At 41.9% G+C, this 13,296-nt stretch overlaps 1 long non-coding RNA gene across 1 annotated transcript in view; it reads right to left on the reverse strand.

The window, feature by feature from the left end:
* LOC126473231 (uncharacterized) overlaps window positions 1–13,296 on the reverse strand; it is a 748,391-nt gene that overhangs the window by 356,589 nt on the left and 378,506 nt on the right. The window contains exon 2 of the long non-coding RNA XR_007586422.1: window positions 6,313–6,394. This is a non-coding gene — a long non-coding RNA (uncharacterized LOC126473231). The remainder of the gene's footprint in view (window positions 1–6,312; window positions 6,395–13,296) is intronic.

The raw sequence follows: 13,296 nt of genomic DNA on the forward strand, positions 1-13,296 counted from the left end.
AATCGCCTAAATACATCATTACAATGCGTAGTTAAATATTATACATTGGCAAATAAATGGCTCTTGGCCTATTTCATTACTCAAATCAGTGTTTTATCGTACGAGATGTGGCGGTGTGAAAATTCAACATCTCAACTTTTAAGGACAGGAAACATGTTGCCTCGTCGGAGAGTTTGGTTTCAGGTTGTTTCGAGCGGATGGATGTGTACGGGCGTGAAGAAACCTCATGAATCCATGGATCCTGCATGTCAGCAGTGGGACTGTTCAAGCTGGTGGAGGCTCTGTAACGGTGTGGGGCGTATGGAGTTAGACGACATCATGGGATCCCTGATACGTTTAAATACGACTCTGACAGGTGATCACCTGCATTCATTCATGTCCATTGTATATGCCGACGGACTCGGGCAATTACAGCAGGACAATGAGACACCACCCACATCCAGAAGTGCTGCAGTGTGGCTTCATTCAACGTACTGTTCAGAAGAGATCTCCAACCCCTCGTACTCTTACGGATCTGTCGATAGCCCTGCAGCATTCATGGTGTCAGTTCCCTCCAGCACTACTTGAGACATAAGTTGATACCATGCTACGTCGTGTTGCGGCACTTCTGCGTGCTCGCGGGGTCACACATGATATTAGTCAGGTGTACCAGTTTCATTGGCTCTTCAGAGTATAGAGGCTTTTGAGGGATAGTAGGATTCTATCTTCATGAGTCTGACACTTCACGTTATTCGGTACCTCCCTAACGACCTTCTGTGGGTCACGCAAACCTGTGACCATTTGTATTACCCTTCACTATATCGTCTATTAATGTCATTTGATAAGAGTCTCATACACTAGGCCATTAGTCTAGGATGCGTCGCATCAGTGTTTTTTATCCTCTTTGTCTACTGGTGACATTTAGAGAGTATCCCCGCAATGAACCGAAATATGACACCATTGTATATGCTGTTGTTACACCCAGCTATCTGCACGAGTGGGTTGGTTCCAATTGTGAGTCAGTGGTGTTAGAGTCATGGGATACTATGTTATTACGTCTTGTTAACGTCACAATTTCGGAACAGTATATTATGCAAGATCTTGAATTATTGGTATTATTTTTGATTTGCTATTGAGTCTGAAGAGAGTAATTATATCATTCAATTCAGTAAATAACTCCCTATTTTACCTTCCTATATATGGTAAATTCACTGTCGATTATACCAATTTCTGATACTATTCGTAATAGTGTACAGTCATCTAAACAGAAATCTTTATCTTCCTTCCATTTAACATCACTCACTTACTATAATATCTACAGTGAGGCCATTAATTCCACATTTCAAACCCTCTAGTGTCCTCACTACATTCACGCTTCTGAAATTCCATGTTCCTACTCGTGAAATGTCATCCTGTTGTTGATTTTCCAATCTTTTTCTGATTATCACTTCCATCGTCTTATCCCCTACCAGATACCTTAATGGGAGACTTGCATGTTATGTTTCCTTAATATAGTGGTCTACATTATTTTCCAGTGGTTTAAATTATTTTCTGTATTCCCATGTCATTGATCATTGTTGGGTCTTCCATATTTTGGGATAGTTTCCCACCCCAACGACATGTGGGTGACCTGGACTTCTAACCTGAAATTCGTCGTTTGCGATTCCCGTGAGTTGTTTACGTATAATATCTACCAGCGGCTGATACTGAACCCAGGTTCCTGTTAATTTCGTCTATTAGTCAAAGTTGTTACCCAGATAAAAACAAGCTTGGGTAAGTGCCCTGTTTCTTTCGTTTATTAACCTGGAGCACTGAGTTTGTTATTCGTCAGACTAGACAAGTTAGTACAGTTCCTACCAATTTTTTTTTCTCCTGGAAAAATCTATTCACTGTTCTGCATTTGCCACTTGTGATGAAATTTCTTTACTATTCTTATGCGCATTTCACTTTACACAGTGTGTTTGTTGTGCAGGTGATCTACAGTGTTCAGCAGCGACAACAATGCTTTCGTTACGTCGATTATGGCCACCGGTGCTGTAGATCTTTCATCTAAAGTCTTAGAATGCCACTGTATCTGTGATAATGTTGTGGGAACTAGAGACCACCAAGGTGGTATTCCTTATGTGAATATTTTACGGCTGATTCATAGCGAAGAATGCTTGAAACTGATACGCCAATGGTGGGACCAGATGGGTGGCTCACTGCGGTGGTCGTCTGTGCAACTATTCCAGCTGTATTTGGCCACCGCCTGGCAGTGAATGTGTGAAAAAATCACGTTGAAAATCACAGAAGAACGGGAGAACTGTAGAGAGCACATCCTTAAACACTGGGACAGGTCTGTCAACAGTTCGCATAAGCCACTGCGTTGTGACCACTCCCACCACAGTGTTTTGTAGCCTTACTGCAGTTGGACCTTCCACTATAATCCTGTCTTCGGTTCTACAGAGAAACGGTTTGGTATCCCGTTAGCGGCAATCGGTGCTAGCTGAGACAAGCCGTTTGTAGTCAGTGCGAAATCCAGTTCATCGATTGAGAACATTCACTATTCCTTGTTGGTGGACTTGTAGTTTACATATGTATTGCTCGAGATAAAGAACGCGTTACTGAAAATGTTGCGGTCTGTTGTTGTTATTGTGGTCTTCCGTCCCGAGACTGGTTTGATGCAGCTCTCCATGCTACTCTATCTTGTGCAAACTGCTTCATCTCCCAGTACGCACTGCAGCCTACATCATTCTGAATCTGCTTAGTGTATTCATCTCTTGGTCTCCCTCTCCGATTTTTACCCTCCACGCTGCCCTCCAATACTAAATTGGCGAACCCTTGATGCCTCGCAACAAGTCTAACCAACTGACCACTTCTTCTACTCAAGTTGTGCCACACACTCCTCTTCTCTCCAATTCTATTCAATACCTCCTCATTAGTTATGTGATCTATCCATCTGATCTTCAGCATTCTTCTGTAGCACCACATTTCAAAAGCTTCTATTCTCTTCTTGTCCAAACTACGAGGGCAGTTCAATAAGAAATGCAACACTTTTTTTTCTGAAAGAGGGGTTGTTTTATTCAGCATTGAAATACACCAGGTTATTCCCCAATCTTTTAGCTACACAACACTATTTTTCAACGTAATCTCCAATCAATGCTACGGCCTTACGCCACCTTGAAATGAGGGCCGGTATGCCTGCACGGTACCATTCCACTGGTCGATGTCGGAGCCAACGTCGTACTGCATCAATAACTTCTTCATCATCCGCGTAGTGCGTCCCACGGATTGCGTCCTTCATTGGGCCAAACATATGGAAATCCGACGGTGCGAGATCGTGGCAGTAGGGTGCATGAGGAAGAACAGTCCACTGAAGTTTTGTGAGCTCCTCTCGGGTGCGAAGACTTTTGTGAGGTCTTGCGTTGTCATGAAGAAGGAGAAGTTCGTTCTGATTTTTGTGCCTACCAACACGCTGAAGTCGTTTCTTCAATTTTTGAAGAGTAGCACAATACACTTCAGAGTTGATCGTTTGACCATGGGGAAGGACATCGAACAGAATAACACCTTCAGCGTCCCAGAAGACTGTAACCATGACTTTACCAGCTGAGGATATGGCTTTAAACTTTTTCTTGGTAGGGGAGTGGGTGTGGCGCCACTCCATTGATTGCCGTTTTGTTTCAGGTTCGAAGTGATGAACCCATGTTTCATCGCCTGTAACAATCTTTGACAAGAAATTGTCACCCTCAGCCACATGACGAGCAAGCAATTCCGCACAGATAGTTCTCCTTTGCTCTTTGTGGTGTTTGGTTAGACAACGAGGGACCCAGCGGGAACAAACCTTTGAATATCCCAACTGGTGAACAATTGTGACAGCACTACCAACAGAGATGTCAAGTTGAGCACTGAGTTGTTTGATGGTGATCCGTCGATCATCTCGAACGAGTGTGTTCGCACGCTCCGCCATTGCCGAAGTCACAGCTGTGCATGGCCGGCCCGCACGCGGGAGATCAGACAGTCTTGCTTGACCCTGCGGCGATGATGACACACGCTTTGCCGAACGACTCACCGTGCTTTTGTCCACTGCCAGATCACCGTAGACATTCTGCAAGCGCCTATGAATATCTGAGATGCCCTGGTTTTCCGCCAAATGAAACTCTATCACTGCCCGTTGTTTGCAACGCACATCCGTTACAGACGCCATTTTAACAGCACCATACAGCGCTGCCACCTGTCGGAAGTCAATGAAACTATACGAGACGAAGCGGGAATGTTTGAAAATATTCCACAAGAAATTTCCGGTTTCTTCAACCAAAATTGGCCGAGAAAAAAAATGTGTTGCATTACTTATTGAACTGCCCTCGTATTTAACGTCCATGTTTCACTTCCATACATGGCTACACTCCATACAAATACTCTCAGAAACGACTTCCTGACACTTAAATCTATTCTCGATGTTAACAAATTTCTCTTCTTCACAAACGCTTTCCATGCCATTGCCAGCCTGCATTTTATACCCTCTCAACTTCGACCATCATCAGTTATTTTGCTTCCTAAATAGTAAAAATCCTTTACTACTTTAAGTGTCTCATTCCCTAATCTAATACCCTCAGCGTCACCTGACTTAGCTCGAATACATTCCATTATCCTCGTTTTGCATTTTTTGATGTCCTTCTTATATCCTCCTTTCATGACACTGTCCACTCCGTTCAACTGCTCTTCCAAGTCCTTTGCTGTCTGACAGAATTACATTGTCATCGGCGAACCTCAAAGTTTTTATTACTTTTCCATGGATTTTAATACCTACTCCGAACTTATCTTTTGTTTCTTTTACTGCTAGCTCAATATACAGATTGAATAGCATCGGGGAGAGGCTGCAACCCTGTCTCACTCTCTTCCCAACCACTGCTTCCCTTTCATGTCCCTCGACTCTTATAACTCCCATCTGCTTTCTGTACAAATTGTAAATATCCTTTCGCTACCTGCATTTTACCCCTCCCACCTTCAGAATTCTACAGTCTGGAACCGAACGCCCGCTACGGCCGCTGGTTCGAATTCTGCCTCGGGCATAAATGTGTGTGATGTCCTTAGGTTAGTTAGGTTTAATTAGTTCTTAGTTCTAGGCGACTGATGACCTCCGAAATTAAGTCGCATAGTGTTCAGAGCCTTTTGAGCAATTTTGAACCTTCAGAATTGGAAAGAGATATTCCAGTCAACATTGTCAAAAGCTTTCTCTATGTCTACAAATAATAGAAACGTCGGTTTGCCTTTTCTAAATCAAGCTTCTAAGATAAGTCGTAGGGTCAGTATTGACTCACGAGTACCAATATTCCTACGGAATCAGAACTGATCTTCCCCGAGGTCGGCTTCTACCTGTTTTTCCAGTCGGCTGTAGAGAATTCGCATTAGTATTTTGCAGCCTTGATTTATTAAACTGATAGTTCGGTAATTTTCACATCTATCAACACCTGCTTCATTTGGGATTGGATTGTTATATATTCTTCTTGAAGTCTGAGAGTACTTCACCAGTCTCATACATCTTGCTCACCAGATGGTAAAGTTTTGTCAGGACTGTCTCTCCCAATGCTGTCAGTAGCTCTAATGGAATGTTGTCTACTACCGGGGTCTTGTTTCGACTTAGGTCTTTCAGTACTCTGTCAAACTCTTCACGCAGTATCGTATCTCCCATTTCATCTTCATCTACATCCTCTTCCATTTCCAAAATATTGTCTTCAATAACATCGTCCTTGTATAGACCCTCTATATACTCCTTCGACCTTCCTGCTTTCCCTTCTTCGCTTAGAACTGGGTTACCATCTGAGCTCCTGATATTTATACAGATGGTTCTCTTTTCTGCAAAGGGTCTATCTATCTCACCCCTAGTGAGATAAGCTTCTACATCCTTACATTTGTCTTCTAGCCATGCCTGCTTAGCCTTTTTGCACTTCCTATCGATCTCATTTTTGAGACGTTTCAATTCCTTTTTGTCTGCTTTATTTATTGCATTTTTATATTTTCTCCTTTCATCAATTAAATTCAATATTTCTTCTGTTACGAAGGATTTCTACTAGCCCTCGCATTTTTACGTACTTGATCCTCTGCTGCCTTCATTAATTCATTCATCAAAGCTACCCATTCTCCTTCTGCCTTATTTCTTTCCCCCATTCATGTCAGTGGTTCCCTTATGCTCTCCCTGAAACTCTGTAAAACCTCTGGTTTAGTCAGTTTATCCAGGTCCCATCTCCTTAAATTCCCACCTTTTTGCCGTTTCCTCAGTTTTAATCTACAGCTCATAACCAATAGATTGTGGTCAGAGTCCACATCTGCCCCTGGAAATGTCTTACAATTTAAAACCTGGTTCTTAAATCTCTGTCTTACCATTGTATAATCTATCTGAAACCTGTCAGTATCTCCAGGCTTCTTCCTTGTATACAACCTTCTTTTATGATTCTTGAACCACGTGTTAGCTATGATTAAGTTGTGCTCTGTGCAAAATTCTACCAGGCGGCTTGCTCTTTCATTCCTTACCCCCATTCCATATTCAGCTTCTACATATCCTTCTCTTCCTTTTCCTAATATCGAGTTTCAGTCACCCATGACTATTAAATTTTCGTCTTTCTTCACTATCTGAATAAGTTCTTTTATCTCATCATACATATCTTCAATTTCATCGTCATCGGCAGAGCTAGTTGCCATACGAACTTGTACTATTGTAGTAGGCGTGGGCTTGGTGTCTATCTTGGCCACAATAATGTGTTCACTATGCTGTTTGTAGTAGCTTACCCGCAATCCTATTTTTTTATTCATTATTAAACCTATTCCTGCATTACCCCTATTTGATTTTGTATTTATAACCCTGTATTCATCTGACCAAAAGTCTTCTTCCTTGTCCGCAGGTCGTGGTCGTGCGTTAGCGTTCTCGCTTCCCGCGCCCGAGTTCCCGGTTCGATTCCCGGCCGGGTCAGGGATTTTCTCTGCCTCGTGATGACTGGGTGTTGCGTGATGTTCTTAGGTTAGTTAGGTTTAATTAGTTCTAAGTTCTAGGGGACTGATGGCCATAGATGTTAAGTACCATAGTGCTCAGAGCCATTTTTTTTTCTTCTTCCTCCTGCCACTGAACTTCGCTAATTCCCACTATATCTAAGTTTAACCCATCCATTTCAATTTTTAAATTTTCATTTCTACCTGCCTGATGAATGGATCTGATATTTCACGCTCCTATCCGTAGAACGCGAGTTTTCTTTCTCCTGATAACGACGTCCTCATGAGTAGTCCCCGCCAGGAGATTCGAATGGGGGACTATTTTACCTCCGGTATATTTTACCCAAGAGGACGCCATCAACATTTAACCATACAGTAAAGCTGCATGCCCCCGGGAAAAGTTACGGCTGTAGTTTCCACTTGCTTTCAGCCGTTCGCAATACCAGCAGAGCAAGGCCGTTTTGGTTAGTGTTACAAGGCCGGATCAGTCAATCATCCAGACTGTAGCCCCTGCAACTACTGAAAAGGCTGCTGCCCCTCTTCAGGAACCACACGTTTGGCTGGCCTCTCAACAGATACCCCTCCGTTGTGGTTGCACCTACTGTACGGCTATCTGTATCGCTGAGGCACGCAAGCCTCCCCACCAACGGCAAGGTCAATGGTTCATGGGGGGCTAGTCTAGTAAAAACGAAAGGAAGAATGCAGCTTAAGGTTCTGTCTGAGAACACTATTGCTAGAGACAGTGCACTGGAGCAGATATGAGAAAACAGAAGAAAAATGGTGATGTGATCTTCTTTAAGGATTCATCCCCGTGTTTACGACAAGTCTCAAATTCAAATCACCAAGTAGACATATGTACGTGTTCCATCCTCCATAATTGTGCAGTACCTGACTTGTCACTGCCATCGATATTCACTCTGCATTTTACGTCAGTTACGTAAATTGAGTGTTTAAAGGCAGGGTCAGCCACCACACTGAGGACGATAGACGATGTCAAAGCGAACGGGACCTCAGTTAAATAAGCAAAACAGAAGATGGCACACTAGACCTTATGTGCAAATATGAAGGAATCGAATGTCTTAGACTGTTTTCATTTTTCTTTCTGTCAAATGATACACGCTTTTAATCTTCTCATTTCTATTATGGACAGCACGCTATGCATGTGTGATAAAGTTTTTTTTTTCAATAATGCGGAATTAGTTAACTGCACTCTGAGCAAAGACATTGTGAGCATGAGGACCAGTCTCTCAGCATAAGGTCCACATTTCTTTTATCCAGTACAATACAACAATAATGTATCGAAACGGGTTGTTTCAAATGTGATCGACACTACGGCGTCAAATGTTATAATGTTAGAAGCATAATAAAATAGTTATTGTGTCAAACATTTGTAAATACAGCTAACGCTAATAATACATGCACCTGTGATAATTAAAAGTTTAACATTTTGATGCGCTAACGGAAGGAAGAAAGCTACTCTGCGTCAGAAATGAATACGAGAATAAAGTTTGCGTTTTCTGCGTGTTCTCATCTTTTATTCTTTTCAGGAACTGTCCTGGCTCAACCTCATTTCCGTTTCAAAATGAAACGCTGAGAACGTCATTTCACTACATCACACTACAGACGCCGAGAAATAAATGCTCTCTGGGAGTTCTTCGTAACGAACTGTCGTAATTAGGGAAATGGGAAATTCTGTCTGAAGTAATTTCTCAGAAAGAGTCACTGTTCATTGGCAAGTAGTGCTTCTGCGCGGTACTTCAGTCAATGAAACTGTAAAAGCTCTCTATGTTGTAATTTAGCCTTCCGTGATTGATAACTACACGTGCATTGTTGCATGAACAAACAAACGCACTCGAAACCATAATCCTCTCCCACACACACACGTGTACGGAAAACGAGAAGCGCAGGAAAGTAGATAGGAACCCTGTATGGTGTGTGTTAAATTGGATGTGACTTCACTAGTAGCAAACGGAAATTCAAGTTCCACTTGAAATTGGCCTTGGTTAAGGATGCCCTCTTTACAGGTGAATAAAATCCAAAGGAAATAATATTATTACGCTATTAGTTTACCCTTAGTTTTGATTCTTTACAGAAACGCACTAGTGTCGCATTGGAATTTACCTTGGCTTGTGAAGTGATCTATTGATTGTGGCCTAGGAATTTAACCTTGTGACAGCAGAGCATAAAAAAAGAAGACGACATAACAGCCGCTGCTAGAAAGTCTGGCGGAGAACTTACCTTCCATAATCTGTAAATAATTTGGTAACGCTCAGAAATACTTCATGTTTTAATAAATCGCTCACAACATAAATAGCTCCAATTGAACTAGCGATTGAATTAAAGCCCGAGAATATATCTCTAATTATCTCAGCACAACGCATTAATGCAAACCTCGTTACTGCTCAGTGCTATTATTTTGCAAAAGTAATGCTCCATTTTAAATCAGTTGGCGAATGAAACAAAAAGCAATGAGGACAGATGATTTTCTTTTAACATAAGGATTATTACTTGAATCCAGAAAGCAGACGGATTCAACGCAGGACAACCAACTCAATATCACATAATTTATGTATAATCAGCACAATCTTACAACGACCTGCAACATAACGTTAATCAGAGACAAAGAATCATTACAAGAGCAAAAACTTTTCGTGAATGAGATATCAGCTTCAGACCCCCATCGCGAATCAGAAACTACACGGAAACAAAACGATAATTGCCCCACATTGATCACAAGCGATAGTGCCACTCTGCTAGTCATTCTATAGAATCGCCTAAACAACCACACTGTTCCAGTACATCTCACCAGGTCACAAAGTAACACATTCCTTTGCATTCTAGAGTCTGCATATACAAATTATTTTCAATGCTCAGTACCTCTTCATGAGTACAAAACATTGGTTGCCTTTGGGTATCGCTCTCCATCTTTTTCAGAGTCATGGGATTCTTTCTCGATCGAAAGCACACTATGTCGCACACCGGCGAAACTACTTCACTCCAGAACAACACGAATATAACAGACTGATGCCCAATGCCTCGTCTTCCTGCCCAGCTGGCAAGCCACGCGTCTTGACAACGCACTCGTTGGACATTGGGTGAAGCCACTCTGGTCCGAATGACCTTAGGCGAATACACTAATGTAGCCAAAGCAGCAGTGAATAGGTGGAAATCCATCGATGTGTCACAGATATAGTTGCAAAGATTGCTCGCGGCACAAAAGCTACGAAAAAAAAGAAACATGTAGGAAATGGTCAACTACCGTCTCTCAACTGGAGTGCCGAATATCTCTGGAAATATGTCTTTGCCTCGACGTAAGGAACAAATTGTTGTTTGTTTCACGCAGCTCTCCATGTACTCTATCCGGTAAAACCCTTTTCATCTCCGATTAACTACTGCAATTTACACGCTTCTGAATCACCTTACTACGTTCATCTCTTGGTCTCCCTCTATAATTTTTACCCCAGACACTTCCCTCCAATACAAAATACATGATCTCTTGACGTCTCAGAAAGTGTCGTATCACCTACACTTTCAAAAAAGACTTCCTAACTTTTAAATCTCTATTCGATGTTAACAAATATGTCGTCTTTAGAGACGCTTTTCTTACCATTCCAAGTCTACATTTTATACACTCTCTACTTCGACCATCATCACTTATTCTGCTGCCAAAATACCAGAACTGCTATACTACTTTGTCTCTCTTCCCTTAGCATCACCTTAGTTTAGTCGACTACATTCCATAACCCATGTTTTTCTTTCGTTGATGTTCATTTTATGTACACCTTTCAATACAGTGTCCAGTCCCTTCGATTGTTATTCCTATTTCTTTGCTGTCTCTGACAGAATTAAATGTCATCGACAAACCAGAGTCCGCAGCTCGTCGTCGTGCTGTAGCGTTCTCGCTTCCCGCGCCCGGGTTCCCGGGTTCGATTCCCGGCGGGGTCAGAGATTTTCTCTGCCTCGTGATGACTGGGTGTTGTGTGAGGTCCTTAGGTTAGTTAGGTTTAAGTAGTTCTAAGTTCTAGGGAACTGTTGACCATAGATGTTAAGTCCCATAGTGCTCAGAGCCATTTGAACCATTTTTTTTTGACAAACCAGAAAGTTTTTATTTCTTCCCTCTGAACTTTAATTCCTATTCCAAACCTTTCTCTACTGCTTGCTCAATCTACAGAATAAATAACATAAATTTTCACATTTGTGAACACCTGCTTTCTTTGGGATTGGAATTATTAAACCCTTTTTGACGTCCGAGAGTATTTCACCAGTGTCATACATCATGTACAGCAGGTGGAAGACCTCTGTTATGGCTGGATCTCCCAAGGGTATCAGTAGGTCTAACGGAATGTCGTCTACTCAGGGGGCCTTCTTTCGACTTAGGTCTTTCAGTGCTTTCGCAAATTCTTCACGCAGTATCATACCCCACATATGATCTTCATCTACGACCTCTTCCATTTCCTAATATTACCGTCGAGTATATCTCGCTAGAAGAGACCCTCTATATGCTCCTTCCACCTTTCTGCTTTCCCTTTTCTGTTTAGGACCGGTGTTCCAGCTGAGCTCTTGATAATCACACAGCTGCTTCTGTTCTCTCCAAAGACTTCTTTAGTTTTCTTGTAGGCTGTATCTATGTTTCCCCTAGTGAAATGTGCTACTAAATCCCTACATTTGTCCTCTAGCCATTCCTTCTTAGCCATTTTGAACTTCCTGTCAGTCTTACTTTTTTAGACGCTTTTATACCTTTCGCGTCCGTCATTTGCTAGATCTTCACATTTTCCCATTTCACCAGTTAAATTCAATGTCTCCTGTGATATCCTAGAAGACATACTAGGCCTTGTCTTTTCACCAATGCGATCTTCTGCTGCCTTCACTATTTCGTCCCCTCAAAGGTATCCCTTCGGTTTCTACTTTATTTATTTCCCTGATCTAGCCAATCTTTGCCTAACTCTCCATCTGAAATTCTTAGTACCCTCTGGGTCGTCCAAACTATCCAGATCCCATCGCATTAAATTCCTAACATTTTGCATAAGCACTAAATGGTGGCCGGAGTCCACAAGTGGACGTGGAGGTGTCTTATAATTTAAATTCGTGTTACAAAGTCTCTGTCTTATTATTATGTAATCAATCTGGAACCTCCCAATGTCTCCGGATCTGTTCCACGTATACAACCTTCTTTCATGATTCTTCAACCGAATGTTAGCAACGATTAAAATGCTACCAGGCGGCTTCCTCTTTCATTCCGTTCCCCCAATACGTATGGACCTACAATTTTACCTACTCTCCGTTTCCCTACTATCGCATTCCTGTCCTACATCACAATTATATTTTCATCTTCCTTAACCATCTTAATCACTTCATTTATCTCATCACACATTTCTCCAGTCCTCTCATCATCTGCCAAACTAGCTAACATATAAACTTGTAGTACTGTTGTGGGCCTTGGCTTTCATCTGTCTTGCTTAAGATAATCCGTTTATTAAGCGGTTCGTAGTATTGTACCCAGATTCCTATAATTAACTTTTTCTTTTTTTTTTACGCATCAGTAATCTGATAGGTTTGGTGTGGCCCGCCAAGAATTCCTCTCCTATCTTCATCTCAGAGTAGCACTTGCAACCAACATCATCAATTATTTCTGGGTGTATTTCAATCTCAGTCGTCCTCTACAGTTTTTGTCCTCTACAGCTCCACCTAGTACCATAGAAGTCATTCCCTTAAGTCTTAACAGGTTTCCTCTCACCCTTTCCCTTCTCCTTGTCAGTGTTCTTCACGTATTTATTTCCTCTCCGATACTGCCCAGAACCTTCTTATTGCTTTCAACATTTGCCTGTAGCATCACATCTCAAATGCTTCGATTCTCTTCTGTTCCAGTTTTCCCATAGTCCATATTCCACTACCATACAATGCTGTGCTCCAAACGTAGATTCTCAGAAATGTCTTCCTCAAATGAAGGCCTATGATACTAGTAGACTTCTGTTGGCCTGGAACGCCCTTTCTGACGGTACTAGACTGCTTTTGATGTCCTCCTTATTCCGTTTGTCATTTTGCTGCCTATGTAGCAGAATTCCTTAATTTCATCTACTTCGTGACCGTCAAACCTGATGTTAAGTTTCTCGCTGTTCTCATTTCTGCTACTTCTCATTCCTCTCGTCGTCTTTCTTCGATTTACTCTTAATACACATACTGCACTCATTAGACTGTTCATTCCGTTCAATATACTCTGTAATTCTTCTTCCATTTCACTGAGGATAGCGTTGACTACAGCAAGTCTTATCGCGATATGCTCTCACCCTGAATTTGAATCCTACTCTTGAACTTTTCTCTGATTTCTGACATCTCTTCTTTCGATCTATGGATTTAGCA

Source organism: Schistocerca serialis, chromosome 4 (assembly GCF_023864345.2).
Source record: "Schistocerca serialis cubense isolate TAMUIC-IGC-003099 chromosome 4, iqSchSeri2.2, whole genome shotgun sequence".
In the NCBI taxonomy this organism is placed as follows: domain Eukaryota; kingdom Metazoa; phylum Arthropoda; class Insecta; order Orthoptera; family Acrididae; genus Schistocerca; species Schistocerca serialis.